Source organism: Sander vitreus, chromosome 3, assembly GCF_031162955.1.
Source record: "Sander vitreus isolate 19-12246 chromosome 3, sanVit1, whole genome shotgun sequence".
NCBI classification, from domain to species: Eukaryota; Metazoa; Chordata; class Actinopteri; order Perciformes; family Percidae; genus Sander; species Sander vitreus.
This window is the reverse complement of record NC_135857.1, coordinates 11,259,949-11,286,912: the sequence shown is the minus strand read 5'-3', so window position 1 is coordinate 11,286,912 and position 26,964 is coordinate 11,259,949. Positions and strand designations below refer to the sequence as shown.

Genomic DNA, 26,964 nt, shown 5'->3' with positions numbered 1-26,964 from the left:
CTGCAAAGAAGAAATAAAGCACCTATTCAACGTTTATCACAATGTCTCCATTTTCGACCATATTCTTCACTGCAGAGTTGCCAGACTAAAAGCTAGCCTGGATGGATCGTAGGAGATTATGACTACAATGGTGTCATGTCAGTCAACCATTGTATTTAACTACCTAATTTCCCCCTCCGACACTATCTGAGGAGTAGTCACAGTTGCATTTGTGTTTTGGTCCGTTGAAACCAATTGTATAGCATTAAAGATGGTTAAGAAAAGCAATCAAACCTTTTTTATAAAAAAAAAAAAAAATAGTAATCTATGGATTACTATCTATTGGAATACTTTCCAAATGGAGCTATTTAAGTCATCTCATTCAAGTGAATACTTCTACCCAGTTACAGGTGTATTTATACTCCCTTAGAGTGTTAGGTGAGTCCAGAACTGATCGACTGTTGGCTGCATTTTTGCATGTTCAACACCTGAACCTCAAACCCCAACCTTTTGTTTTCACCCCCAACCAAAAATGCTGGAGTTAATTAAAATGTCTCCTTAACAATTAAACCATTAGATGCTGCATTTATATATGTATTATATATACTGGAGCACAATCTAAAAGTCTCGTTCCATGTTATGCTCCTCATGGTTTTGTGTATTAATAAAGATGTATAACCTAAACTCAACAAACTGTATCTGAAATAATAAACCAGTTTCATGATTTTTATAATTTTCAGTACACTGATTTTTGCAGGTACTGCTTGTTTTTTTTGTGTGATTTTTGTCATTTAATGACCTTAAAAAGCGTGAATTAATAATCTAATATTAAACCAAGGTATTACACTGAATATTAAGCCACAACAATAATGTTTATACTGTGTACTTGTGGAAATGGTTAAACTGTTTCCCATGTTAAAGAACATAATTGACTACACAGAAATTGTAGTAGCAAATAACTCAGTAGTTTATTATAGGAGAGAGAGAGAGGGAGAGAGAGAATCTGGGTTTTTACTGCAGGTTTATAGTCGGCTCTGTGTGTTGCTATGGTTACTGTACACAAACCAATCAGCCAACAGTTTGTAAGGCTGCAGAGCCAATAAGAAGGAGAAACGCAGCTACTTTTAAACATTATCAAAGACTTGGATATCAACAGGTTTTTGGATATGCGCACACATCGCTACGTCAACCTTTTCAAGAAGCTGGTTGAAGAAATGAAAGAGGGAGGCTGTGTTCACACGGTCCAACAAGTCCGCCGCAGATGGTATACTTAGAAAAAATCCTGTTTTGCACGGCTTTGGTAAACGGGAATATTAGTGGAATATTCACTTTCATTAGACGTGTGAACAGCTTAGTCTGAATATAGTTTTGTTTTTTTTTCGGAATAAGGGCAAAAAACGGAATATTATGTGCATGTAAACGTAGTCAATGATACATTATTATACAGGGAAATACTGTGATTTTATACAAAATTGATTTGTATTCTACTTTTGAAAAAAAGAGATATCTACAGCCAGTAATTTCTGCAGAAAATGTTCAGGGTCTTTCGATTGCACCATCCGATCTCCCTGAAGATTCTTTGATTCGACAAATCAGCCTAAGAAAATCCACAATAGTCTTATTGAATAGACTCATGACAGACTCATCCTTTTCTTTACTACCAGGTTTGTCTCTACTATAATGCGATTGTCTCCCGGGTCAAAGGACACAGGTCTTGTGTGTGTCACTTTTGTCTATCTCGTCTCCCTCCCTGCTAAAGTCAGCTTGGGCTGATAATAAGATTAGTGCGTAGAGAGGCGGCTTAGTGACCCGACCTAAGAAATGGTGATCGTTTATCTGTGATGCTGCTGCAGATAGACATGACCCAGCAGAGAGTGGGCGTGAGACTGCTGGGGTTAAAGGCCAACAGGAGCCATTCAGTCCCAGCACAAATGAGTCTGTAAAATCACTGTGTGCCTGGCTTTGATTGCCTCTGCAGAAAACACTCAAGAGCATTGTGTTGTCCTCTCAGCACACGCATACATTTAACATCGAAAGATGCACAAAATTAAGTGTTACGTTTTTTTAATTTATTTTATCTGCACACAAACCCTCTGTTTACTAGAGCTGGGCAATATAACGATATTATATCTATCGTGATATGAGACTAGATATCGTCTTAGATTTTGGATATCGTAATATGGCATATGGCAAGTGTTTTTCCCTGGTTTTAAAGGCTGCATTACAGTAAAGTGATGTCATTTTCTGAACTTACCAGACTGTTGTAACTGTTCTATTATTTGCCTTTACCCACTTAGTCATTACATCCACATTACTGATGATTATTTATCAAAAAATCTCATTGTGTAAATATTTTGTGAAAGCACCAATAGTCAACACTACAATATCGTTGCGATATCGAGATATTTGGTCGAAAATATTGTGATATTTGATTTTTCTCCATATCGCCCAGCCCTACTGTTTACCTCCCCATCCATAATCACCTCCTGCACAACAAACCTCACTTGCGCCTCCATCAGAGGCCCTATCCATCTAAACTAATCAATTCCGCGTTGAACTGTGGTAGAATTAAAGGCTTTACTCCTCATTACCAACTGTCCACACAGATCTTAACAGAAGCCAAGATTTACTGTAGAGAAGGCACTCAATAGTGGAGCAACAGCCACATAGAGCAGCATAAAAACACAGGCTTTAGACTATAAATCAGTAATGAAATAAGATTTGTAAAAGCTTGTCTGTTACAGGAGTTTGGTTTACATGGATTTATGTAGTTTGTGTAGTTATGTACTTTTGTTTGTTTGCGCAACAAACTTTACCGATCAAGTTGTAATATGGGTAATCAGTGTTTTCATATATCAAGATTTATAACCAGATAACACACTCTGTATTGCCCCAAGATGTTGCTGCACTTCATTTAATAATGACAATAATTAATTTATGCAATATTATTACTGTTACTTTGAACTTTCATTTAAAAATGCAAAAACAATGTGCAACTGGGCGCCCTGTTTCTTTTATAATGCCAACATATACTCTTATTATCTTGGGACAGTTTTTGAAGTGAACAATCAGCATTTAATCCCGCCACTGATCTTTGAAACTTGGGTGAAAGTTAAAAGTGTGATTCATTAACCCGAAGAAATATTAATTAATGTAAACAGAGTTGGGTATCATTCAGAATGGTTAGATTCTAGTGCTGTTTCAGCACCGATAAGTTAAATTGTCTTTCAAAATAAAATGTTGCGATGGTCTACAGACATAAAGAGATCCTGTGTGTGAACGCCCTGCATCAGCACTCTGAACTGGTTTTCCTCACCTTGTCTGTACATGATACATATATAAATAGTTATATTACTAAAAATAAAAACACACTCCAGAGGGTTAATAGTTGATTCACTGTTTTTACATGAGTTTTTTTAGACTGAGATGCCAAGCAGATCCTAGTTCCAGCTTCTTATTTATTGTGATGGTTTGCTGTTTTTTTTCTCCTTTTTGTAAACTTTAATATCTCTGGGTTTTGGACTGTTGGTCAAACAAAAACATCAACCAGGGCTCTAGAAAATGTGTCACTATTTTCTGACATTGTATTGACCACATCTCTAATAATAGAGAAAATATTCCACAGATCAATTTTAATATTGAAAGTTTTTATTATTTGCAGCCCTAGATCAGGACTTTCCATACTCTGTGTTACTGACAGATTTTATTTATTGAGGTTTAATACTCAGCTCTATGGCAGATTCTATTGCAGATATATCTTACAAATATTGTTTAGATGACTGATAACCAGACTGAAGCACACAATAATTTCACACATTTCTCTCGTTTGTTTCTGGGCCAACCCACACCAGCTTTTTATCTTGTTGTGGAGAAAGGTAAAGCAGCTCAAGAGGATTACACAAATAAATCTCTTTCATATGTCTTTGACCGTTGCATAGAGACACCACACAGTCAGTCTCGGGGGAGCAACTGTTCTCCATCTAAACACCTGAAGGGAGTACTTTTACAAAAGCACATTTTATAATGCATTCACAATCAGACCCTTGAGAGGCTTTAAGAGCCTCTCTCGCTTAATCCATCATGTCAGGGTGTGCGAGGGTCATCAAATCCCTTTCACACTTTGATCTAGTCCATGTTGATTACAGTCCTCTCACCTCTCTGAAATCACTGCTGGTCTTAATTGTGTTGAATGCAAGTAGACTTCTCTGTTGTGTAGCATCTCGTTTTCTCTGTCACTGTGTGTACATTGGGCATCATTTTATTTAATTTCTTGGAAAAAAGTGTAAAAGATGTTCTTTCAATAGCTAAATCATATGGTCAACCACGTTAAAACATTGGCTGCGGTCAAATAGTCAAATTTGCTTAGGAAGGTTCCTAACGGAGTGAAATGACCCGGAAGTAGTTAAGTGACTGCCATGATAAAAGCCGTTTCAAATTGTCTAAGTGATAAGGAATGGTGCTTCATTGCTTCCTTTGTTACCTCCTTTTAGGCATAGGATACACTGGACCATCCTTTACAAAAGGGCAGCAAAAAGCGACGCATCACCATTTCGCCGTTAATCTATAAGGTGCACTGTAATCTTGTACACACCGTGCATACATTTTATTTTCAGTGAGACATTGCAACACATCTAATAGGCCTAATAATCAGGGCTAAAGTCTAACTTTTTTCCCAAGGAGCACATGTGCTCCTAAGTAAAAAAATGTAGGAGTGCATTAAGAATTTTTAGGGGCGCAAATGAAAATGTATCAAATGTGTGTTTCTTTCATAAAAGGAATACAAGGAGACATTTATAAGCAAAGGGATTGCATTTATTTGAATAAAACAAATAGCCTAAACTAGGTTTTTGATTATTTCTGCTTCAAACTGTATTTATTTACTATTTATGTAATTTATACTTGAAACTGTACATGGTTCAAGGTTCATTTATTGTCATTGTACAACAAATGTCCCACTAAATCCAGACAGACCTTTGGATTCACTCCAGTCAGCTTTTTCTATCACCCACCTGCAACCATCTAACCCTTATAACATATGATATGTAGCCTACAGTAGATTTGTAGGCCTAACGCTTTCTGCTTATCTTGCATACATGTAACAATTATGTTCATACAATCATCCTAACCGGGATTCATGTGGATAAAAATGAGTGGACAGGACTATAACCAATAATGAAAATAAACTTTTTATTTTTGCTGAACACCTTTCATACAAGAAACAGCCTACAGCTAAGTGCTTTATAATAACAGAATGACATGCAGTGAGTGCTTCACATGAAACAACGTAGTTATTGCAGAATAAGAAGGGGGGGAAAAAATGGTGATGAAGTAATATTTTCCAACGCGTTGTCCACGTTTATTAAGCGTGCATGAAACATTGCGTTAACGCACAAGGCGAAGTATCCAGATGCGCTTGTATCACCGGCAGACCCACGTCAATAACATCGCCCTCGCGTGATTACAGCCGAGCGTAAGGACAGTCGGAGTCTCCTCGCACCGCGGTTGTCTCATCCTAATCCCTTTTGAATTCTCCTTCACACCTTTCCTTGACCTCGTGACTTTTACAATCATCGGGGTTAAGGGAAAGTGGTTAGGAAAAGGACTTAAAAGGTCGTTTTTGTTACTTTTTGACCGCAGCCCTTTTCTCTCTTTTTCTCTTTATGTCTGTGTGGTGTTTGAGTTCATTTATTTATTGGGAATCTGTCAGTAGTTGTAAAATATATCCTTTTTCAGCTCTTAAATTAATCACTCAATCTACCTCTCGCTCCCTAACTGCTAATCATTCTGCGAGAGCAATCTGCTCTTCAGTCTGCTGTTTAATTATTATTATTTTTTTAACAGCTTTGGGCTTATTTTCCTAGTTTTGGACAAAAATCCTATTTTGATGAAAGTTTTACCTGACCTCTACGAGGGCAAGGAACAATGTCTGAGAGATGATCGCACAGGATGACCGCAAACCTCCCAGAACTGCTGTGTTATCTAAAGCTGTGGCCTATTTGGAAGTACAGAATGGGCAGTTATTGGATGTGTAGATAGAATTGTTGTCTTTTTACAATTTCAGATTAGTTGACTGCTTGTGGCCCTGGCCCTGTTAGGACATTTCACTAATGCGTGTTTACTGTTGCTTTTAACTTCTAAGTTGATGAATAAAATGCAATCATAATGAGAATGATGACCAAAAGTATGAAAATAAGATTTCCCAGATTTGGTCTGATTTTAATGTCGCAACCTGTACATTTACTGCCATCAGAATGGCAATGTGGTCTTACTGGAAACATGCTGAAGCTGAAATAACGGACGTCCACAGCATTTGGCAGCATATTGAGTTTGGTAACTGTCCTTCAACCATAGGCCACAGGTTTAAGCCCCCATGTCAGCAAACATCCTTCAACACCACACTGAATCTTTACCAGCTGTGGGATGGCTCTCCTGTTACTGACCCTGCATTTAGACCGTGCTGTGAAAAGAACATTTCCCTACAGGGATCAATAAAGTGTGACATTAGCACGGTAATGCACAGCAAGGAAGTAAAGCGGGAGCTAAATTACCTGTACAAATCACCGCGCCACATTAATCATGCCTGTTATTTGCAAGTGTGCCAAAACGGACGTCGTCGACCCCTTTGCTCAGCGGTAACATGTCACACATGGACACTGCTGGCTGCTGCAGTGGAAACCGTGGCACTGTACAGTAAGAACTGCTGCTTGGACCTGCAGGCTGATTGACTAAACTCATTTTATAAGTGTGTTGTAAAACTTAAATGACTTACACATTTGTGTGAGTTTAAACCATTTAATGGTTCTGTTTTTTGAATCCACATATTTGACAGGACTTTTGCTTTATAAAGATATTAACAGAAAAAAACCGGTTAAGGATGCATTTATTTGTAATTTCCACATCCACTAGGGCTGTAATGATACACCAAACCCACGATTGGGTTTGTATCACGATTTTTGACCCTCAATTCAATACAAACCTCGATTCTTTTGGGGGGGGGGGTTGGAGGGGTTGGCGGAGAGTTATACTCGGTAAACGTAATGCAACTTTTTTTTTTTTTTTCTGCCACATGGCATTGTTTTCTCATTGATTACATGCCACTTTGCAACACAGTAATAAACACAGGAACCTTATTTATTGATATTGATTGATTTGAATAACGATCGATCAAACGCCAAAGATTCTTTTGTACCTTTTTAAAATAATGTTTCCAAAAATGAGACCTAAGAATAATGGTAACAGTAATGGACAATTCTGCTTCCAACCTGTAGGGGGACCAATGAGGGAAAAGTGCTTTGGTGTTGCCTACTATAAAGGTGCTGGTTGACAAGTAGCTAATGCTTGGTCTATAACGTTAGCTAATTCTTGGTGGGTAACATAAGATTACGACATCGTTCAACATGCTCAGTTATTTTTTAGTATGATTGATTTGACCACGGTTAAGAACTCTGGGCTAACCCACAAATTCATCAATAACATTAACTGTATAGATAGACGACTAATCTAATGGTAATTTAGCCAGCTAGCACACCCCTGTCTGTCAGCCTCACTCTCCCGGCACTGCAAGGCTCCAGTCGGGATGAGCGCGGACAACAGCCCCGGCCCAGGAACACATCCACAGACAGCCCCCAGACAGCTATCGGCCAGCCACTATCATTACAGCAATCCAAACCCGGTCAGCATTTAACTCCGGTGCTAAGGACGTTAACGGCAGTTTACTAAACCGTCGGGAAACCAACCCAGGCACCTGAGTCAGAACAGCGGCCATTCGTAACCTTACACCTCTGTTAGCATTACCGGTGTTCGTGCCGAAAATCTCGTAATGGAATGGATCTGGACGGGAAGGATAACTCTGGGAGTTGGAAGGGGTGTGTCGCGATTCTGCCTTCTCACACCGTGACACAGGTTCGTGGATCTGAGTGTAGCGATTTCGGTTTCATATCGCATTTCATTACAGCCTTAACATCCACTGTTTTTTGTTTTGTTTTTTTACTGCATAAGTTTGCTCCTATGACATCTGCCAAACCAGGGGCCTCATTTATAAAAGACAGCTTTCATACCAGAAGTTGGCGTACGGCCAAAACTTTAAAAGTACCTACGCAGAAATATTCACATGTATAAAACCGGGCGTACGCCAGGTACTGCACACCTTTCCTTTATACATAACAACAATCAACGTGAAATTGATCAAAGTCATTCTTTGTCCAATCACATTGGGTAATCCCGCTGTAGACGGAAATAAACTTTTCCGACTGTGAGGTTGAGGTGCTGATCGCGGAGGTGGAGGCAAGAACAACATGTTCTGTTTGGAGGATTGTCATCTTGGATAAGAAATAAAGAAAATCCCCAGAGTGGCAAATGGTGACCGGTCAGTGAATGCACCAAACCATGGCAGATTAAAAAAAAAAAAAAAAAAAAGAAATTGGAAATCAAGGGAATATGGCAGCACCACATCATGCATCTTAGTGTCAGTCCAAATTACGCACAATAAACCGTTTGAACCCACTAGAGTAATGCCATTTATTTTCTAAGTGTTAGTATGCTCAGTGAAACCGTGTCCAGCGCGAGGGAGACCCGACTCAGGAGGAGGAGAGGTTAGTGAGGCCAGCGTATCCACGGCAGGTAACAGTGCGCACGGATCCACTGCGCCACGCATGGATGAAATAATGAAATAGTAAATAGGCCTACAGTAACAGAAATATGGAGCGGCAGCGAGATCCTCTGAGTGGCATCGACGCCTCCGTGGCAAGTGTCTGACGCTGGCCACTGAGGCATCGATCAGTGGTCGGCGCTTCGACGGGTCTGTGGCAGGAGCCAAGCACTGGCAGGCGATCTGTGGGACTCATCGACACCCCTCAGCAAACTTGCCGAGCTGAGTGGCACCACAGTGTGACTACCTGTCGGCAGTTTATAAATATATTACATATCTGCCTGGTTGTCCCTCAACTGGAGGGTGGTCAGCTGCCGTAAATCTTTTTTTATGGCAAAAACCAAACAGGAAAGCTGCTGTTTTTGATTAAAAGCAGTAACGTTTTACATTGGTTTCGTTTTATATTCCAGTTAGTAACGTTACTTGTGGAGGAGTACAATTAAATGTAGGCCTAGATGAAATGTGCAGAATGTTTTTTACAATGGATATGGCCTTGATATGGCCTGATATTTTAGCTTTTCTTGGTCAGATATACTTATACTTATTAAGCCTACTTTAGTCACACACAACAAATGTGTCCATTCTCTCCTGTAACATGTCAGTTGTAGTGGATGACTGGGTCGGACTCAGGGCTTTGAAGCGGGGTACGATTCTGAACAAGAATTCTAATTTTACTCTTGAGATTCTCCGACGCCTTAGTGGCAACCAGGGTGGTCAGACGCCAGAGAGGCGTCGATCAGTAGTAGTCAGCGCATCGACGAATCTGTGGCAGGAGCCAAGCGCTGGCAGGCGATCTGAGCGGCACCAAAGTGTGACTACCTGAGGGCAGTTAAATCTACTACATTTCTGCCTCGGTTGGGGGGTGGTGGAATGCATAGTTTGTTTTAACAACGGGAAGACGGCAAGTTTGCTGACGGGTGTCGATGAGTGCCACAGATCGCCTGCCAGCGCTTGGCTCCTGCCACTACTGATCAACGCCTCTGTGACGATCGTCAGACACTTGCCACGGAGGCGTTGATGCCACTTGGAGGATCACGGCCCTACTGGAAATATGCGAAGAATCAAAACAGTCAAGACCGCCCAGTGTTTGGTGGACCGGGTCGGGGTCATTTCCTACACCTTGTTCACTTACATAGCCTACAAATCATCCACGGGATCAATTACGCATCACGTGAGTTTGCCCAACCGAACAGCTTGTTTGTAACTGGGGAGATCAATCCGTGCATCCCGTAGGGCTGTGCAATTAATTGAATTTCAATTTCGGCTCCCAACGATCACCAAAATGGTACAATTGAGAGAGAAAAACGATTATTTTGCCATGTTTTGCAAGAACACTTTGTCTTGTGTTCTGAATGACACGCGAACACGCACATCCACACGTGCACGTCCGCCCCTCCCGAAGCCATAAACCCTCTCAGCCTATACAGTCAGGGAGGCAAGTCGTGTGCATATCATCCGCTGGAATTTAAAAACTCAGCGGGAGTGAAGATGGCAGAAGGAGGGCAGCCACAGCAGCGTTTTGGTGAGCAAAAAAGGCAAAAACAACTCTGTTGTCTGGGAACAGTTAACGTTAGCTAACCCTGCCGTCCCTCTGCCTCCCCGCTGTAGTAGACGTTGTATTCCTCCGACACGCTGTTATTCACTTACTGTTTAAAACTTTTTCCAGCTTAGTGGGGGTGCATACCGCTCAAAACCAACATGAGAAAGTATAGTAATGTTCTCTCAGCATTTAGTTTTGTTGTTTAAACTGTATGTAAAATGAGCAGGGACGTTAAATCACCGGTTTCACGTAACGTTTTTCTAAGGTACCGTCTATGTGCTGGATTTTTCCATAGGTTAGCTAGCAAATAAGCCCACTGACAGTGACATTATTGTTCATATTTTGGCACAATGTTTAGTAATGGCCGTAGTAGTGGTCATAGTGAGTGAAAATGTGATGTGAGATGCACATTGTGTTATGTATCTGGAATTGTTCATTAGCTGTGTAACGTTGTGTGATATCTGTAAAACTGAACCGACTCACAGTAGTAAAACAGATTTTATTCCGATCCAAAGACTCTTTCTGTGAGATAAAGGACACTGATTATAACAGATTATACCCTGGACACTATCCATTATATTCACAGGTTAATGAGTAATCGTGTTAAATAATGAATTGTGATGATTTCAATATTGACCAAAATAATCGTATATATATAATTTTTTTTTTTTTTCATAATCGAGCCCTAGCGTCCCGCCTCCTGTGCGCCATGGATGTCAGCAACTACAGACTCGCAGAAATACAGAGGATGACTGAAAGTATTTCCTAACTTGATTTTTTTCATTCATTTTCCATCTTCCTGTTTAACAGAGGTTAAATAGCCTGCGAATTAAACCGGTAGTAGTGTGAAAGATGTGAAACGTTAACCACATAAATGATCAAACTTTTATGGAGTAGCCTATCCGCAGATATAATTGTTTTTTCATAGACAACGTCACAGACGTATGCCAGTAGGCTAACTGAAGTGGAAACTTTATTTTGTAATGTTAAAGGGTCAGTTTACCCAAAGGATCTCCCCTAAAAGTTAAAACCAAAATACTTAAAATGAAAGTTACCCTGGATAATCCAGTTTTCACTGGGAACTATTTTCTACCAGAGGGAGAAATGTGGATCTCTATTACCCCTTTAACGTGTCCCCTGAGTTAAGTGGAGAGCAGAGCAGCAGCAAGTGAACTGGGCTCAGGTTTAAGTTATTTCTTCTGGTCTCTATTGGCCCTGAGCTGCAGCTGTCACCTTTTGGCCTGAACCCCCTCTGCTGTACGGTAGGTGGACATGTGGGTTCTTCTGTGCGTTATCAGACGTGTTGGATGTAATGTACAGTGGGGATTAGGGCCAGCAGGGCTCTACTGACCATCTGGGCCCTGACTGTCCTGTAGTCAGGATTGTATCACAAATCACTTGCATTGACTTTAATTTCACTTTCATCACATCACATTAGCATCTCAAACTTTGTAAAGGTTTTTGCAAGGCTGTTGTCTTTTCAAGACGGTCACATACAGTACTCTATTAGGATATGTGCTGTGAATTCTGTCTACCATGTCCTTAACACAAGTTCAAATGGCATGCTATAATTAGGATTTTTTTAAATATTAATTTTGCCTATGTAATGGCTCCTGCACCAGGGAATGTAAATGATTAATCATCTCATTTCTCTGCTTAAGGTAAAGATGAGGTTAAACATGTACCTCACAGTAATTTAAATTTGACCAAGAGCTGATTTATTGTAGTGGATTCCAGAAGGACTTTGATTATACAAAATCATTACAATGCTGTGTATGTATTTTTTTAACTTAAATTAAACAGATTATTTAAACCCTTTTTTAACAGTTTTTTTTAAGACATTCATTTTCTTTTTTGAAAACTGTTTGAATTTGGAAATAAGCCCATAAGTCCACAAATTCACCATCAAATAATAGTCTATGGAACATCTCAAATGGATCTTTTACATCGGTCCGTGTACGTTTTGATAGTTTTTTTTTCTTCGTTTGAACCACAAAACAACGAGAAACCACCTGTTTTTCGTTTGTTGTTTCAAACTAAAAACAAAAACGGTAAAAAAAAGAGCCGTTTACTCGTTTTTTGGTTTCTGAATCCAAAAACGACTAAACCAAATTCAAATAACGGTCCGATTTTGTTTTTTAAATTCCTTTTTTCATTTCTCAGTTTGAATATCTACATTAAAAGAAAGACAGGTTGGCCAAGTGACCCGGAAGTAATAGTAAATATAGCCTATAAAAATAAACGCCAAGCTTTTAGAACGGTCATAATATGTAGCACTAACGTTATACCGGAGTAACGTTAGAAGAAGAAGAAGAAATATGTTAGCAACAGTAGTTTATTACAGTGATTTAATATAGTGCCTCTCCACGTACACATCACCAGTCACGTTTAATGAGCGCATTGTTAGGTTCAATACAGTTGGTAATAGTTAACCAAAGAATTTATTGTGTGTGCAGAGTTGTTACTGTTAGCAAATTAATATTTAATGTGGTTTTCACCGTAATGGACCAAACTGTTCCCCCTTTCTACCAGCAGGTGGCAGTATTTAAATGACTGACTGTATTATGTCTTTGGTAACTGTTTTAAATCAAGATTACTGATACAGATGTATTTATTGTTCATTTCATTTGGTTTTTGATTATATTTGCAACCTAGTTATCATCATCATTCACCCCCAGCCCAGAGTTAAACCTGCATGCTCTTTTGTTTTAACCTGATTCTAACATTGCTATCAGCTTCTTAGCAGCTCAGACAACAAACTCACATCAGAAATGTCCTAATGTAGGCCATCTGGCCAAAAGAATGATTTACCAGTGTGCTATATACTATGTGAATCTTTCTTCTCTATACACATTCCAGTGTGTATAACATACAACACTCCCATTGTGTCATGCAAGTGAAGAGAATCCATACAAGTCTTAAACATTTATTCACCATATATAGCACATACATGCTTTCAAAGGCATTGCATGTACAGTCTATGGCTGCAGAACATTTACTGTGAAGCCCTAAGGTAAGAACATTTTACAAGGTCCTCAAAAGAAAGTCCAAAAACATAATTACATTACTAAAAACAGGCTGTCAACGCTAAGTACATCAGCAATAACTGCAACAAAACGTTTCCAGTAACTTTTGAACAGTCCTGCTTATTGACTTGGACAAATCTTTGCCCATTCCTCTGTACAGAACAGCTTCAACTGTTGGATGTTGGTGGGTTTCCTCACATGAGCTGCTTGCTTCCTCAGCCTTCCACAACATTTCAGTCATTTTAAGGTCAGAACTTTTGACTTGGCCTTTCCAAAACATTCACTTTATTCTTCAAGGTAGGTGGGTAGATTTATTTTGTCACAGTATAACAGGTTATATAGTATAAAGTATAAATTGAGTTTGTAACTCCCTTCTGCTACATAGCAGACAATATACATTAATATAGAAGCAATTATAAAAATGGTAAACAGAAATAAACTATAATCAGTGGAGCAGTGCTGAGGATGAACTAGAGTTTAAGAGTCTGATAGCTTGGGGGAAAAAGCTGCTCTGCAGTCTGGTGGTGTGGCAGCAGAAACTTCTATATCTCTTCCCAGAAGGCAGCAGGGTGAACAGGCTGTGGCTGGGTGGGTACGGTCCTTTAGTATCCTTTGGGCTCTGCGTTGGCACCTCAGCAACATCACTGATGCTCGGGAGATGGGTACCAATGATCTTCTGAGCAGTTTTAATCTCCCTGGGCCGTGCGCATCCCATGCCAGTTTTGTGTGTGTAGACCTACTACAACAGCTAAATCCTGACTGGGTTTCCCCAGTGAATGCAGAATGTTGTTAAAACCCAACTGTTTTTCAATGTCAGTTTGTTGTCTGAGCTGCTAAGAAGCTGATAGCAATGTTAGAATCAGGTTAAAACAGAAGGGCATGCAGGTTTAACTCTGGGCTGGGGGTGAATGATGATAACTGGGTTGCAAATATAATCAAAATCAAAAACCAAATGAAATGAACAACAACAAATCTGTATCAGTAATCTTGATTTAAAACAGTTACCAAAGACACAATACAGTCAGTCATTTAAATACTGCCACCTGCTGGTAGAAAGGGGGAACAGTTTGGTCCATTACGGTAAAAACCACATTAAATATTAATTTAATTATATAATATAGTGCTAACAGTAACAACTCTGCACACACAATAAGTTCTTTGGTTCAATACAGTTGGTAATAGTTAACCTAACAATGCGCTCATTAAACGTAACTGGTGATGTGTACGTGGAGAGGCACGATATTAAATCACTGTAATAAACTACTGTTGCTAACATATTTCTTTCGGGCCAGGTTTATATAAGCCTATTTGATATTTATTTTTTTTCTTCTAACGTTACTCTGGTATAACGTTAGTGCTACATATTATGACCGTTCTAAAAGCTTGGCTTTTATTTTTATAGGCTATATTTACTATTACTTCCAGGTCACTTGGCCAACCTGTCTTTCTTTTAATGTAGATATTCAAATGGAGAAATGGAAAAAAGGAATTAAAAAAAATAAAAATAAATTGGACCGTTATTTGAATTTGGTTTAGTCGTTTTTCGTTTTTGGATTCAGAAGCTCTTTTTTTTTTAACCGTTTTTGGTTTGAAACGACAAACGAAAAACAGGTGGTTTCTTGTTATTTTGTTTTGTGGTTCAAACGAAAAAACAAACTATCAAAACGTACACGAACCTACATCATTGTATGTTTTGACTTTGCTCACCTCTTAAAACCCCGGCAAAACCAGTGTGTTGGCATGGCTGCGCATTAGCGTCGACTTAAAATGGTGATTTAGGTTAGATTGAGGCGGATACATTGGTCTCTAGTGATTGGTTAGGGAAAATGGAATCCCCATCCCACACGGAAATTTGTTAAAGTGAAGGCAACGTCAGACTGAAGATGGGAGAAAACTCCCCAGAGCTAGGTTAGTAACAAGCATTTCAGGGGCAAGGATGCACACAAATGGAAACAGATGGAAAGAGAGAGGAGAGAGCAGCTTGGTGTGTCACAGGAAGGAAGGAACTTCCCCCGTAGTCTAGAACTATAATAGCATAACTAAGAGAGGCAGGTTAAGGAGAGGTGCCTGAGCTAGAACTCTCCCCAACCTTGTCCGGGCTGTATCAGCCTGCCTCCCTCTACTCTATTCGCTCCCTAACTATAAGCTTTATCAAAGAGGAGTGTTTTCAGTTTATTCTTAAATATGGTGATGGTGTCTGCCCCTCGAACCCAGACCGGGAGCTGGTTCCACAGGAGAGGAGCTCTAAAACCCTAAAAAATGTCTTAATCTGAAAATGCTATATTCGGAAAAAGGCCTTATTCAGAATATCCATCTGGACTACGCTGTTTACATGACCTGTATCAAATTCAGAATATTGTCATATTCAGAATAATAGTGGAATATTGGTGTGCATGTAAACGTACTCATTGTTTTCAGCTGAAAGAAAAGGCTCTAAGAAATCAGGAAATCGGGTTCAAAACAAATGGCTCAATCCATGAAAAGAACCCTACTGAATCATATTGATTGGTAACTTCAAAGTCAGTCATATAGATTGCATTTCACTTTATAAAATCTATACCTGAGCTTTGGGAGTAGTTTGGCTGTGGGAACTGATAATACTCTGTGTTTTGATTTTTACACAGGAGCACATGGACCAAGACTTAACCTCAGTGTCTGGTCAGAGTTTGATTTAGACCGTCTCTTTTCCTGTTAAATCAAAAGTTTGACATTATTATATTATTAAAGCTTATTTGCTTTCTGAGGGAAAGTTACTGTAGATGAAAAGATTGACACCACTCTCAGGATTGTATGGTAAATATGAAGCAACAGAAGATGGTTAGCTTAGCATAAAGACTGAAAACGGGGGGCGGCTAACCTGACTCTGCCCAAAAGTAACAATCTGCCCACCAGCACCTCTAAAGCTTGCTAATATCGAAAATTACCTAGTTTGTTTAAGCTGTACAAAAACCAAAGTGTGAAAACGACAACTCACTGTTTTACATCCATAACATAATTTGTTCACCAAAGAGCATGGACTAGTTTTATTTTTATTTTTTTAACTGTAAAATGTCCAGCTGAGTTTGTGTTTCAATTATTTAAAAAACAAATCTGTATCAATCATCCATTTAAAATAAACTTCATTATTGGTATTCAAAGTATCGGTCGGGCTATGATTTGGACAGAGACAGGCTAGCTGTTTCCTCCTGTTTCCAGCCTTTATGCTAAGCTACACTAACTGGCTGTATCCATATATTTACGTAATGGACAAATATGAGAGTAGTGGTATCAGTCTTATCTAAATCCGCAAGTAAAAGATTAAGCGTGATTCCCGTAAGCAGACACTCACAAACACATAAGAGAGGGAACTGTTTCCCTCTCCAGATGTTGCATGGTGATGCCAACCCATTCATACCCTGCACCTCTCCCATGATGAACTTGGGAAGCATTTGAGTATCTGATGTTGTGTACAGATTATAAGCCTCATGCTGTAATTCCTCTCTGATGAGAGCTCAGTAGAAATCTGAAATCAGATCACTCAACTTCTTAATTACAGTCTTGCTGCATTGAGCCCCCCCCCCTGGGTCCCACAGGCAGTGAAGTGGCGAGGTAGTCGGGGCCTCGGCCGCCGAGTTCGACCCTGGACTTGTGCAGCAGCGGCCCTATCGGCCCCTCACTCTGTCACTCTGTCGGCACAGCTCGCCTCGTGCATGGTAACACATGACAGATCTGGGAGATTAAACAGCCAACCCTCGCCCCGCTGCCACACTAATGGTTTATAAATATCATCTTCAAAGAACCGGGATGGTTTGTGGGGGTTGGCAGGGTGTTTATGGGCTCTGTTGTGGTTGCAGACCCACTTAAGCTCTCAGTTTGCCTTTCATTCCCTGCCACTAGGACCCAAGAGCTGGCTGGAGGAGGAGGGGAGGGGGTTAAGAAGGGAACTGTGGGACTTGTGATGGACAGCTGGGATGAAAAGGCCACTGGCATCCAGAAGACCGAGTCAGGCTGACTGACACAACACAGCAACGACAACAAGACATCAGCTACTTGTTGCTACACAATTAGTGTGTGTGTGTGTGTGTGTGTGTGTGTGTGTGTGTGTGTTGATCAAAGCCCACTGCCCCCTCGCTGACTATAGAAACCTGTTTCTCTGTTCCAATGGTGTTGGATGACAGAGCTGTAAGAAGACATGAAAGGCGTTCAGCATAAAAGCAAGCATGCATGCCTCTGTCGCTTTAACTGTATGTGTAATCGTGCATGTTGGAAAACATTTCAAAGTGAGAACAGATTGGTTGAACTGTAGTGGGCTCCCAGAGATGGGAGGGCAACACACAATTATGCAGTGAATAAATGTGTGGTCTCTGTTTTGTTTTTTCAGTGATGTGAGCGTCCTAAAATAATAATTATTAGAGGTTGTGACGGTAGTAATCGTCTTTCTGATGATTTAGTGTTGAGGAAATTAAGGTTATAAATGGTTTCAGTGATGGAAAATTACAAGGGAGCTTATTGTGATTGAGCTTCACAATATATCATGCAACGTCTCAAACGAGCCTCATCTCTCCCCTTTTGTGTAGGCAGAGGCAAAAACAACGTGTCCAAGGCAGTAAGGAAATTAATAATCTGTGGGGTTTTCCTTCATAATTTTTTCCTTGCGTTGGGTATGTTGAATTTTTTTCATTTATTTGCTCTTCTACGCATAAGTCTGCAACAGCCTCTTACAGTCTCCCTATCGAAGTGTATCAAATGCCAGGCTGTCCTTTAGAGTGACTATGATTAGTTATAACCTTTAAAAAATGTGGATTGGTGGCTGCAACTCAGAAGCCATGTAAAGTAGGCTACTGTCTTTTTTTGTCAGGGAAAGTGACAGCTTCAAGAGCTTTTTTTTAAACCCTTCAAAATAAGAGCTTTCTCTTTATTCATCCTCAGGTCTCTAACAAGCATGTGTGAAAGGAACATCACAAACAAACAAGCATTTTTGTTCACTTCATGTTCAGTACTCCTTACCAGCGTTGTTTCTAGGGCTGAAACGATTCCTCGAGCAACTTGAATAATTCAATTACTAAAAATCCTCGATGCAAAATGATTTGCCTCAAAGCTTCATTTAATCAATGTTACCAACGTCGTACCACACATGGTGTTTTCGGCACCGACGATTATTACTGTCGCACACCGGGCTGACACTGCTGGCGACACATGCCACTGACGGCGCAGATTACAAAATGAAGAGCGTAAATAGTGAGGGGCTAAGAGAAGAGACAGGCTGGAGAAAACAACAGAAAGTGTCCAAAGTTTGGAATCAGTTCAAACGTAATTAAAACGAAAACTCTGTACAGTGTGTCTACTGCAAAATCTAACTAGCTTACCAAGATAATGGCACGACGTCAATGCTTCAGCATCTCAACAGAAAACATTGAGTCTAACTTAATCATCCATTCCGCGAAGCGGACCAGACAAAAGTAAATCAGTCATATGAACGATGAAACTACACCATCACAACAACTACCAAAGACAGGAAAATACGTAGTGGTGACCACAATTTGATCTAAAGAGCCGACTTGATCCCTTCAGAAAAACAGCTGATTGTTGTGCACCATTTTCTCTCACTCTCTCTCTTCACGGAGAAACAGCTGATCAACGATCTACTTGCATAGTGTAACAGAGCTATGTGACACTGTAATCAAATATATAAATGAAAATAGGTTAAGTAACTTATATTTACATATAGGCCTATATACAGATCAGTCTCAGGTTGAAACTTGTAGTTCTGTTTAGTTAAGTTGCACAACTTAAGGTCATGTTTATGTATGTTTAATGTATGCCTTAGTTTGAGGTTATTGCATTTCAGAAAATGTTTTCTTTAAAAACAATGTAATATGGCACTTAAATGCACTTAATTTTTAGTTTTTTGAGAGAGATATTAAGCAATCTAGGCAATCAAAATGTAGCTTTTTCCGAAAATTAAGCCAAACTATTGTATATTATTGCTCTTCAATAAAACAAAAGTATTGGTAGTGGCTAATATTCGGATTAATCGATGGAATAATCGGTAGAATACTCAATTACTAAAATAATCGATATCTGCAGCCCTAGTTGTTTCTAATGTTTTTATTTTTGCAGTCTCAAACTGAACCTTGTCCATATTGCTTTGTTCACACCAAGCGTGATTCAGATTTTTCACACGGCCCGATTAAATACAAATGGTGGAAAAGAAATGTTGGGATCTACATGGAGCCCCTGCTATTGCGAATAAACACAAATTATAAAACTTGCATGAGTCAAATTGGCTTTGCGTTAAGTGTGAACACAGCATTAGTCAGCGAAGCACAGAAATCCTCTAAGTTCAGTACAGTAAACTAGTTCCACTTCTGATTTAAGAGGACACATTCCTGTCATGTGCTGCTGGTACAATTGCTGTGACCTGAATGTGATCCTGTAAACAACAAATAAAAAATGAAGGTGTGTGTATTTGTTTGTGTGCATATGAGAGTGAAAATGAGTGAGTTTGCAGTGAGAACACAGACGGGGGTTGTGGGAGTTTGGAGCCATATGTGCGAGGAGAATCAATTTAAACACAATCAAAAGTTAAGAGGGATTAAAGCTACTGTGATGAGATAGCACACTCAAAATGGTTTAAAATAGCTGCAGAGATTACACTAATGTAATCCAATTTAAAGGATCCTTCACCAAATATTTATTATTGAAGCACCATCTGTTTGAAGCCTGTAGGGTCAGTCCAATAGGCGGTTTTACACCAACAAGGCTATTTTGTTGTCCTACATTCCCTTCCTGTTCTGTCTGTCAAAAAAGTCAGGAAATAACCCCATTTTCTTTTGGCTCAGTCATCATCTTTGTTCATGTTTGTCCTCATTTGTCACAATGTAACATCAAGAAATCTGGAACAGTTGGCAATCTGTTCTTCACTTCCTAAATTCCTTCATGAAAGTAAAACTCAAGGTGATTATGACTAATGAATGATTATAATGAGGACAAGAAATCTGACGCTTAAATCGTTTGTTGTCTGTTCTTGCATGGCTAGGAGTTTATGGGGTCATTTTAAGACATTGTTATCACTGCTCTGACACAGATCCCAGCTCAGCACAGATAGAACATGCTGTAGAGATCAGACAGGCATGGATTCATGCACGTCAACTGTCTTATTAATGAGAAAACTCTTCAATTAATGATGTAGCTCAGGATTGGGCAATATCACGGTATATTTTCTGAGATTATAGACATTTTTTTAGCCGTTCAGTATTTTTCCATTATGTGTATATATTAGAGCTGTCAGCATTAACGCGTTAATCGTGATGCGATTAAGGGCTGAGCATAATGCGTTAATTTGTTTTAATTGTATCAATCGCATGCCGCCATTTATTAATTTATTTTCACCACTACTATTTTGCCGTACTTCCTCGTAACACATCCTGCTGCTGCAGGAATAGCAACGCAGATTTCGGTGCCTCATTCTGGTGCCACTGATATGTCTGCACTTCTCTCTGATGCTCTGAAACAGACGTTACAGAAACATCGCTGCACGTGACTCTAGTTAACACTATACTCGACAGCAGCTAACGTTAGCCTACCGCTAGCTAGTAGCTGGATTAAACACGGTTTCCGACACCGGGATGAAAAACACAGTTCAATGAAACTGGTAATTTACAGCCTCATGGTGCATTCAAAGTTGTTGTTGTTAAATACCCTTTTCCCATCTGGTGGTTGTTTTTGTCATTCAACAGCTACTTACTAGTGAATTAATTTATAGTGATTACATTATCATCAAACATTTAATTTTGACGATATGGCCTTAGCAATAAACAAGCCATTCTTTAATGTTGCCAACTGTTTAGTATCCTTTTTCTTAAAAAGTATCGGTTCAGGCACCGTTGAGGCACCGGTACCATTTTAAAAGTACCGCTTTAGCACAGCTATCCAAACCAAACAATACCCAACCCTAATATTGACTCTAGATTCAAATGTGTGACTAGATTAAATATATAATAAACAAATACAAATCTTAAAATGAAGTTCATAAAGTCATTTTCTTTGCATTGATTTGATTCCCAATCAAGATACACTGGTAAGAATGGCTTTCCATTGTTAATATGTACTTAAAAACAGTTCTGAAATGCAAAATAATAGAATTTTAATCATGTGATAAAACGTGATTAATCGCGATTAACTATAGAAATTCAACGATTAATCGTGATTAAGAAAATGTAATCGTTTGGCAGCCCTAGTATATATCGAGGTTAGTCCATATCAGCAACGTTTCATTTACGGGACGGTTCCGCCGGATGTCCCACACCTTCCTCTTTCTTTGTGTTTAGAATTTTAAACTCCAGTCGATTTATGAGTACTATGGTTAAAGGTGCAATATGTAATACTGACAGCTAGTGTTAAATAGTTACCGCAGTACAAATTCTAAATACTGAAGAGAGTTGTCTCCCCCTCCTCCCCAGACTCGAAGTTCACGGAGGTTGCCAGGCTGAGACCGCAGCATCCACAACAAAGTTGCTAGACGCTTGTCTTACATAGCCAGAATAGCTAACGTTAGATGCTGGCTATATACAGGTGCTGGTCATATAATTAGAAGTTGATTTGTCAGTAATTCCATTCAAAAAGTGAAATTTGTATATTATATTCATTCATCACACACAGTGATATATTTCAAATGTTCATTTCTTTTAATTGTGATGATTATAACTGACAACTAATGAAAACCCCAAATTCAGTATCTCCGAAAATTAGAATATTACTTAAGACCAATACAAAAAAGGACTTTTAGAAATGTTGGCCAACTGAAAAGTATGAGCATGTACAGCACTCAATAATTAGTTGGGGCTCCTTTTGCCTGAATTACTGCAGCAATGCGGCGTGGCATGGAGTCGATCAGTCTGTGGCACTGCTCAGGTGTTAGGAGAGCCCAGGTTGCTCCGATAGTGGCCTTCAGCTCTTCTGCATTGTTGGGTCTGGCGCATCGCATCATCCTCTTCACAATACCCCATAGATTTTCTATAGGGTTATGGTCAGGCGAGTTTGCTGGCCAATTAAGAACGGGGATACCATGATCCTTAAACCAGGTACTGGTCGCTTTGGCACTGTGTGCAGGTGCCAAGTCCTGTTGGAAAATGAAATCTGCATCTCCATAAAGTTGGTCAGCAGCAGGAAGCATGAAGTGCTCTAAAACGTCCTGGTAGACGGCTGCGTTGACCCTGGACCTCAGAAAACACAGTGGACCAACACCAGCAGATGACATGGCACCCCAAACCATCACTGACTGTGGAAACTTTACACTGGACTTCAAGCAACGTGGATTCTGTGCCTCTTCCTCCAGACTCTGGAACCTTGATTTCCAAAGGAAATGCAAAATGTACTTTCATCAGAAACCATAACTTTGGACCACTCAGCAGCAGTCCAGTCCTTTTTGTCTTTAGCCCAGGCGAGACGCTTCTGACGCTGTGTCTTGTTCAAGAGTGGCTTGACACAAGGAATGCGACAGCTGAAACCATGTCTTGCATACGTCTGTGCGTAGTGGTTCTTGAAGCACTGACTCCAGCTGCAGTCCACTCTTTGTGAATCTCCCCCACATTTTTGAATGGGCTTTGTTTCACAATCCTCTCCAGGGTGCAGTTATCCCTATTGCTTGTACACTTTTTTTCTACCACATCTTTTCCTTCCCTTCACCTCTCTATTAATGTGCTTGGACACAGAGCTCTGTGAACAGCCAGCCTCTTTAGCAATGACCTTTTGTGTCTTGCCCTCCTTGTGCAAGGTGTCAATGGTAGTCTTTTCGACAGCTGTCAAGTCAGGCTACACTTCCCCATGATTGTGTAGCCTACAGAACTAGACTGAGGGACCATTTAAAGGCCTTTGCAGGTGTTTTGAGTTAATCAGCTGATTAGAGTGTGGCACCAGGTGTCGTCGATATTGAACCTTGTCACAATATTCAAATTTTCTGAGATACTGAATTTGGGGTTTTCATTAGTTGTCAGTTATAATCATCAAAATTAAAAGAAATAAACACTTGAAATATATCACTGTGTGGAATGAATGTATACATTATACAAGTTTCACTTTTTGAATGGAATTACTGAAATAAATCAACTTTTTCATGATATTCTAATTATATGACCAGCACCTGTATATATTTATTTATTGGGCTTTTCCACCTTATTTGACAGGACAGCTAGGTGAGAAAGGGGCGAGAGAGGGGGAAGACATGCAGGAAATCATCACAGGTCAGATTCGAACCCTGGACCTCTGCGTCGAGGCATAAACATCCAAGTATATGTGCGCCTGCTCTACCCACTGAACCAACCCGGCCACGGATGCTGGCTATATTGACAGTCATTGAAACCCGTGCTCACGCGGAACTCTGACGGGCACACTTTTTCAGTTTAGAATTAAACCAAACCTTTGTAGCTTTTCTTTGTTTTAGTGTTGCAAATTACATACATTTTTGGCTCTACAAATGTTTGGCAAGAAAAAAAACAAGCAATGTCATAAAGTCAACTTTTTTTTAATAGAATAAATGATTTATCACTTCCTTTTAAAAAGTAATCCACGGATTAATATACATGCATAAAGGAAAACAAGCATCAATTGTAGCTTGCCTCTGCCATTCACAAATGAAGGGAATTGAAAATATACCAATTAACGTGGAACTATGGGTCATAGAATTTGACATATTTCAGGTGACTGAAAATTAAACATGTTAAGGAAATACATACAACTTCAAAGTTGTGACTTCTACAGCATCATTTGGACACTGAAAAGTACATCCAGCCTGCTGTCAAGACCTTTCAGTTAATTTACCTCGGCAGGCACACCCCCATTGTATTGATGGGGAAAAAATGGAGAGGGAGAGGTGTAAATGGAGGGTCAGCTGAGCGTCAGCTAAAGCTTTAGCTTTCTCTCATGTGAGGGACTCGCATGTGAGAAAGACATGAGTGGAAGCAGAGATTACTCGGGGAGATAGTGGGGCTGGTTAAAGAGGATCAGTTTATCTTCACACAGGCCTTCGTGGCTCCTCGAGGGCTTTGAGAGAGGGACTGACTTGTTATCCTTCTTTTGATCACAACAACACTGCATGTATTTCAGTAATAAACAAGACACCGGTTTGTTGTTTAGATACACCTGCTCATCCTGGCTTTCAAAATCACATTTACTCCACAGTTAGGCTATATCCACTACGTTCCACTTCTGGGATTGCTCCATTGCTGACGAAAATTCTGCTGGATTTCACTCATTTAGTCCAGATATCCGTTACCTTAGGCTTTCTTTGTGTTGACATTTTAAACTCCGGTGGATCAACTATGGTTAACCTTTTCTCAGATCTCTGCAGGGTAAATTGTGACCGCTAGCTAGACTATCTGGCCAATCTTGAGTTTTCTGTTGCACGACTAAAACAACCTTTGAACGTACACGTTCCACCAAAACAAGTTCCTTCCCGAGGCTAATTTGCAGTGGCGGCGTTGCTCCGTTTGGTTTAAAGAAATGCCAATAAACCAGAGCACGTTTTTCCTCCCATCCCGGGATGCTGTGTGGACTAGCCAGACCCTCCTGCGCAGTGCTGTGGAGGAAGGTCTGGCAATGCGAGACTACACAACAGTTAACCTGTGTTGCTTCAGTTAACACTTTTATGTATTTATTTATTCCTGTGTTGAGTCTAACCCCTAGACTCCAACATGTGTCTAAAACAGCCACAAATCTTTGATCCGTGTCAATCATAACTTCACTCAATGAGAGAAACCATGTACCTACTCTGTATATACAGACAACATACTTTTATGGTGGGAGCACAAATATCTAGGAAAAATGACCATAACTTAATCTGCGAGTCGGATAGGCAAAATGCTTCGCTTCTGAGACGATCCCGGTGTGGCATGACTCATGGCGGACGACGGAACAGAACCGGATTGCGGCACATCCGTGCCTGGTAGAATTTCAGGGTTATAGTCAGAGATTTTGGTGATATGATGATTTCCTCTGTGTTTTGTTTTTTTTAATCTATAATCAGATCATTATTATATCAGTATATATTATTCTGGTGTACACTCTTTACATATGTACTAGACTTGCTGCTATTAATTATACTGTCACTTTATACTGTGTCACTTACCTTGTAACTTTGTCTTTACTGTAATTGCTCTTGCGTAGTTCATTTCTTGTTTACCTCTACTCTTATACTACTATATACTTATTTTTTATTTTATCTTTACTTCTCTATTTATCTGTATTTATTTCTGTCACCTGAATTTTTCCCTCTGGGGATCAATAAGAGCTTATCTGATCTTGTGAGTTTTATCATATGAATGTGCTGCCCCCTATAGACGACTCAAGGTACCACAACAAACTCACATTTGATCTCTTTAATTGTGCCCCGGCTCACACATGCATGACAGGGTTGACTCTTCTTTGATTAGTTTGTGCAGGTCTGCGAGTCCGGTGTCCCCGCCGTCTTAATTGCTGTTGCAGCTGAGACTACCAATATCTGACAGCCAGGATGCCCTGCAGGAAAACACAGCAAAAAACACTGTTTATTCTACAGAGAAGAATCCAATTAGCAGATGTAAAGCGTGGCTAGGCTGAACGATCGCCTTTGGCAAAATGTAATTAGGACAGAGTTTACTGAGGCTACATAGTATCATATCTGAATCCCCTTTATTGGCAGCTTTTCCTGATTTATTTATTTATTTTATTTTTTTTCTTTTGTGAAGGATTTAGATTGACTTCATACCCGTATCCACATCTTGAATGGCCTCTATCTGTCTGTGTCTGCAGCCAAACACACACACATCCCAGATGGAGACAGCCACGGATTAGTGAAGATTTTCCTTCATTTAATAAACAATTGAATGACACAGTTTTCAGGATAAACCCTCAAATAAGCACAAGAATTATATAGTCTGGAGTGGTGAGAGACTATAGGGCATTATCCTACTTCATCATGGAATATCATACAGAATTACTCTCCGCATCCAACGCTGCATTTACATGAAGAAGAAGCGTAGTCTCATCATCACCTACAGAAAAGCATGATCCTCACTGATTGTGTCTCCGGCACGCAATGTATATTAATCAACATTCAAGGAGAGAGATTTCACGAGACCCAATCGCAGCCTCATCCCAAAGAGGCCTTTTTCTGTTACATAATTGTTACAGTGGTTCACAGCACACAGAATAGCTGGTGGAAATGAAATCGTAACACTAATAGGATTTGTGATGGAAAGCTATGTTTCAAATCTGAAAAAAAAAAGATGGAGCTGCTGCTGTACATTCTGAATCAAAAACAGGATTTTTTTGCATTTATGTCTGACAATACACACCACAGGGTCCGACATCTTTTTATGTGTTGATGATAAAAGCACTGCCACTGCCATGCCGTGCGTAACGTAGAGTTTCTCCTGCGTGTCTCTGCAACGTGTACCGTTAGACAGCCAATCGGCAGCATTATTAGATCTTGGTATAAGCATGCTGTATCCTTATTGGCTCACTGACGATAAGATGTACTCCTTAAGTATTGAATGACAAGGCATTTTTCGATACTTGATACTAAGGAGGCAATTTGGTCCGTGCGTATCGAATTCAGTACCCAGCCCTAGGGTAGATGTCCCACTCTATGAATGGTAATGATGGTTCACTGCGTTATTATTAATCCCCCTTACAACCTGAACAAATCAGGTCACGGTACCTTGCATGGATGCCTGGCCAATCCTAGCTACAAATCACTGTTAACATCGTCATTGGGAACATGTTAGCATGCATTTAGCTCGAAGCATCGCTGGGCT

General features: G+C 39.9%; 1 protein-coding gene across 1 annotated transcript in view; it reads left to right on the top strand.

Annotated features, from left to right (window-relative positions):
* Positions 1-26,964, top strand: part of esamb (endothelial cell adhesion molecule b) — a 63,457-nt gene that overhangs the window by 20,750 nt on the left and 15,743 nt on the right. The gene's annotated exons all lie outside the window — the stretch shown is intronic.